The sequence below is a fragment of the Malania oleifera genome, chromosome 5 (assembly GCF_029873635.1).
Source record: "Malania oleifera isolate guangnan ecotype guangnan chromosome 5, ASM2987363v1, whole genome shotgun sequence".
In the NCBI taxonomy this organism is placed as follows: Eukaryota; Viridiplantae; Streptophyta; class Magnoliopsida; order Santalales; family Ximeniaceae; genus Malania; species Malania oleifera.
The window spans coordinates 45,619,577-45,625,673 of NC_080421.1; positions in this window are offsets into that span (position 1 = coordinate 45,619,577).

The window sequence follows — 6,097 nt, forward strand, 5'->3', positions numbered from 1 at the left end:
AGTAAATTGTAAAAATTAGTCAAATTTTTTTATATTGGACCATCTTTCATTTAATAGATCGAATATAACACTCTTATTTATCATAAATTATATTTTTTTTTGTTAGTAAAATTCACTATAGACCAAATCGATATAAGAATATAAATAGGTCAAATTTAATTAAAAATTATTTAAATTCAATTTGCTCTACATTTCGATTTAGCTCAATTATATTTGAATATGATTCGAGTTCAACGAACTCAATTTTATTCAAGTTTAGTTTATGATGGGGCAATGGCAATTGTTTAGAAACCTAAAAAAAAGGCCCCTTTGCATAATGGTAATGGTTTAAGTTGAGAGTCTAAGAGACTGGTGTTGGTGATGAGTGGCCGGCCGGCCACTGGCTGGATTCCAAATTAGTAGCATGAGTAAGATTGCACAATGAAAGCTTTTCTAGGGTTTATGATTATTTTATAATTTGTGATTTGACCCCTCCTTAGATTGTACCCCAAAGCCCTGCTTTTCAGCCAAGTTGGCAAAATACCAAAATTGCCCCTTTATGTTTGTCTCATGCAGCTTCCTACCCCCTCCCCTTATCCTCCGTGGGCCCTTTTTTTAATTATATATTTATGATAAATTAATGCTACATTCATTAATATAAAAAAGATGCATATTTTGCGCTCAGACATATGGTCAAATGGTAAGGACTTGTTCCTAAAAGATCGTTTGCAATGATAGATCTAGAGTTCGAACCCTACTATTTGTACTGCACATTCGGATTTACTTCTTAGGTGTTGACTGTGAACACGGTAGGCGTGGGCGTAGGGTTAGTTTGACATGTAAGTTCAGGAAATCAAGCGTATCAAAAAAATATATATATTTTTTATAAGTGTATAATTAAAAAAACAAACATACGAATACATAGAGGAGAGGTCCCTGTAAATTTTTCCTAGCCTAATCTTATAGCTTGTCCCTAAAGATTTACCCTCTCACTCTCTCTCTCTCTCTCTCTCTTCCGCTTTCTCTCTCTACCTTACAATGGTACAACAAGAGACAAGGTGCATGGTCCACTGAATATGAGAAGATCGCTAGTCACAGGAGCATTACAAACTCTCTTACGTCTCCCAAAATGAATTGTAAACTGAAAATGAAATGCAATTGAGGAAATTAGGAGGAAGCTGATTACAAATTTTAAATTCTCGGATAATTAGAGTCCTACACTCTCATGTGTTTATTATTTGGGATTTATAAATATGATTTTTAAAAATAAAATAATTAATTTAATTAAATATGTATAGCAAGTTATAATTTAAAGTAGCATAAAAACATGCGCCTTCATCAAAATAGGTTTCTTACAAAAAAAAACTTAACACGGATTCTCTTATTTGAAATAAAATTTCTTACTTAGGGTATGATTCCATTTCATCTATCTTCTTCCCCGTTACATGTTTTTTTCCTAGATTTACTCATTCTATTATGGTTTACATTCATCATTCTATATAATTAAAATTAATGTATTTTATGTGACAAAAAATTGACTATATATATATATATTGCTTTACCATTTTCTTTATCATTACTAAAAAAAATAAAATAGCATATTTAATTTACAAGAATATATTATAATACTTTTTACAATAATCAAACATTCTTTCGTTTATGAAAGGATGCAAAAAAGGGGTTTACGTAAATGTGCTTATGATATTTTTATGTTTTCAGTGATAATGACCGATAATTTGGAGTAGTCGAGGTTCTTTAGAGTTTGAACCCTTGTCCCCTGATCAAACTAAAGTGACTAATACTGTTCGCTTAAAAAACAAATTGAATAATCTAATCGAATTTAATTCCTCTTAACGTTCCCTATTCATTCTTATCAGTAGACGGTGTTTAACGAGCATAAATGATATTTGTCTATCATGAGAGTGAGTAAATGATTAATCATGAATTATGTAATAAGTTGAATTTAAAATATTTTTTATCATATTAATATGATATATTACTAATTCAAATTTAATGTTCAATCATGAGTATCCAAACATGCCTTAACTAGTTTATGGGAATACTACCATGCATGATACATGCATATATTCGGCTTTTTCTAATATTTGATGCATAATGCTTCATCATTCAAGCTGTATCTAGGGGTTTAAATAATTCCGTGAAAACTGAATTAATCGAAATAATTGACCAAATTCGATCGATTTGGTTCGGTTAATTTTTAATTTGTTCGATTTTATATTTCGATAAAATCACTTTCTCGGTTTTCGGTTCAGTTATGGAGAAATTATATTTCAGTTAACCGATTTAACCGAATTATATAATTAATAAATAATTAAATATAAATTATATAATTTATAATTTTGATTTCATAATTATTATATAATTAATAATTAAATATTGAAAGCACACAAGCATATTTTTTCTCATAATGACTTATGATTTGATTCGGTTAACCGAATTAACCAAAAATTCCATTCAATCGGGTAAAGTTTGGGTAAGAAGGATAGTTCGATTGGTTTGATTATGATGAATAGTTAACCAAATTTTTTTGGTTAATTCGATTAATTGGTTAAATTGGTCGAATCGGCCGATTACACACCCCTAGTTGGTTAATCGGCCGTTGCTCTTCCAACTTCCGATGACCTGAAAAGGATGAAAACAAAGCAGGCTTGGAGGACCCGGGGGGTCACTTCGATGCCTAAGTCAGGGAATGCTTCCAAGATGTTGAATGCAACAATAAGATTGGATTAAGAATTACTTACCTTGACTTGTTTGCATCACCCTTTTTAATAGTGGCGAGGTTTGACCCTTGGGGTGATCCGTCATCATGATGTGGGAGCGTGGATCACTCCGGAAGTTTAAAGCGCTAGCATGGATCATTCTAGGCGTTTAAGGCGCTAGCATGGATCTCTCATTCCATTATTGGATTAGAACTAATTGCTCTTATCAAATGATTGGATTTTGGTAGTGATTGTTGGGTTTTGACTTCCTTTTATAAACTGATATATTTAGAGCATATCAGTGCCTTAACGACTTTATCCTCTCTTATTATAATATAAAAATTCTAAGACAATTCGAACCTTGCCTTTGCACCCCACCACCCACCCTAAGAAGGAAGTAAAAGGGATAATAAATTTTAAAATTTTCAAACTACTTTTTAAAGGAAAAAGTGAATATGTTGACTTCTATCTCAGACGGTTTAAAAAAATCTTTATACTGTTTATCATTTAAAGTAAATAATTTTATTAAAAATTATTATTTAATTTATAAAAAGAAATATCACATTTTTTTCTTATTCACAACTTTAAATAGTTGTACCATATAATATAGTACAACACCGACCAAGTTGTGGGTAAATAAAAAAGGTGATATATAGAAAATAAGTCTAGCATTTCTGTATTGTATTTTTTAAAACTATTTTATAAGTAACTACTGATAATTTTCTTGTTCGTTTTTTTTTACCACTCTTCGAGACTCACCTCTCTGTCTCGCTCAAGCACACATCATTGTCTTCGCCTCTCTACCTCACATTGCTTCTTCCTTCATTGCTGCCTTTACCTCCACCATCATCTCCTCCTCCTCTGCCTTTGCGAGCCTCTTTCTCCGCGCACCACTTGTTAAATGAAAAGATTAACTAGATATTATTTAAAATATTAATTAGCATAAATATTGATTTATTTTATAAATAAACTATTAAAATTTATTAATTTAAAATGTTAACATAATTTAATAATTATATATCATTTTCTCATATACCATAATGTATTATTATATTTCAACCAACTCTTTTTTCTTTTTTCTTTTTTTTGCTACCACAAGCAATACTTACTGCAATAAAAGTGATGTCACATATCCAAATGTTAGTTATTCCATAAGTACTAACAATAAATACTTATTACAAGCCCCCAGGGCTGAGCTCAGTTGGCAGGGCGGACTCCAGGGGTTGCCTTTCACGAGGTCAGGGATCTTCCCACCCCGGGTTCGATTCCTGCGGCTGAGCGCCTGAATTTATCCCTCTGTGGTGTGTAGGTCATATTACAGGGCGTGGGATTAGTCACAGGCCGGTGCGACGGACCGTAAAACGGACGTCGTTGACGGTAGTGGACACCCGGGACGTACCCAAAAAAAAAAAAAATACTTATTACATTGTTTCAATACTTATTTATAATTTTTATTATTTTTCAATTCAATATTTAATGTCAGTATTCAATAAATTCAAGTCAGAAAAAAGGTACTTACATATCAGCTCATTTCTCAAAAGAAGTCTCAACAAAACAAAACCCAGCTACCGCTCAAGCCTCCCTCGCAATGTCCACCATATAGCTTTGGCATGAAACAGTGAAGTACGGTTTTGCATGACAAAACATCTAACAACCTTTCAATGTTATTGACTCCTAAGTTGAGCCATTAGTCCCCTGTTCACATCTTGGGCTTGGACCCGCTGTCCGTCGGAACACCACATGAAAAACATTGCAAATACTTTGTGGTCTTCAAGCCACCATGGTTTTCCGGCATTCATATTTCGAGTTTTTTACGAAATTATTAAGTGAAAAAAAAATACAAATATGTACGGTTGGGGAAAATTTTACGCAAATAAACTCAGTTGATTTTTGGAAAGTTGGTTGGTTGGGCATTTTAAAAAAATAAATAAATTAAAATACAGAACCAACTTTTGGAAAGTCGGTTTTGAGTTGGACGAGACACGTGCTGACAATGTGCTAGTCAGCGCACGAAAAACCAAAGGAAAAAAAAAATGTAAAAGTGCGAGAATCGAATTTCTATGTCGATTTCTGCGAATTAGACTGTTGTCCTGCGTGCAGTACGGAAAAAAAAAAAAAAACATTAAAGTGGCAAAACCGACTTTTGGAAAATCGGTTTGCTCTTGACGTGGCTTCACCCCATCCATTTGCTTCCGCACATGCATAATTAATTCAAGTCAAAATCGATATTTGGAAAGTCGATTTTGACATGCATTTACCAAACCATGCAACTCGTGTTTGCTTACCCCCCCTCCCCCTTAGCTACCCGTGTGCCCCATCTCCCCCCACGCCGTCTCCTATTTATTCTCCTTCATCCTCCACTTTCCACTCATCCATCTGCAATATATTATATTTATACAACATTACACTTAAATATTTTAAATTTATGGAAAGTAAAACACATTCTAACTTGACCACAAGTGGAAATTGGCCATCGTTGGCATCAGTAGGAAGATATGGCAGGCCAAGTCTAATTGGAGCAAGAAAATGCATGCGCTCCCATGCCCAAACTTGCAAGAGGAACAGCAGACCTCCAACTAATTGCACCCCTAAATGACATATCTTTGTACAACAATGCAAGTGCAGCGCTACCCCAGATATACATGAATGTCCTCTCCAAGTCGCTGAGAAGAGGTAGGAACATCAATGACACATAGTATTGTGACTTGTTCACGAACAACAAGCCGCACATGGATTGTAGTATGTATGCTCAAGTGTACTACATTACTCGCTCCTCCGATGCATTATCAAAAAGATTGGGTAGGTCATTGTCCATTCATGAGATAGATAGGGACATGCCAGATCATCTGCTCCAGCTAGTGGGGGTTCGCATCCAAGTAGTTTAACGCACAGCATGTCCCAATCCTGTCGTATTGTCCCTATAACAGTGTCACCATCTATAGTTAATTGCGTAATGATGGCGACATCTTACAGTGTTATTGTCACCTCGCCATAGGGAAAATGAAATATGTATGTTTCAGGCCTCCAACGCTCCAATAATACGCTAATTAAGTGGTGGTCAAGCCGAATGTATTGAATCTAGTACAGTAGATAGAACCCCACTCGTTGAATCCACAAAATGCTTCTAGGATCAACATGCCACTGTAATTATAATGTATGCACACACTAACGCTCTTTAAAGGCGTCAAAATGATCCTCCTCCCATGCCTTGTAGGAGGGATGCTATAACGCCCCAAACTCGCCAAGTGGGTCCGGGGTGTTATGTGTTCCATTCACCTATCTCTGATACCATAAATATTTCTTAAGCAGCGGAATATAATTAAACATTCTCAAATAAAATACTAGAGTATTATATTAAACAACCAAAAAGGAATTCCCATCTGTCCATATTACATAAC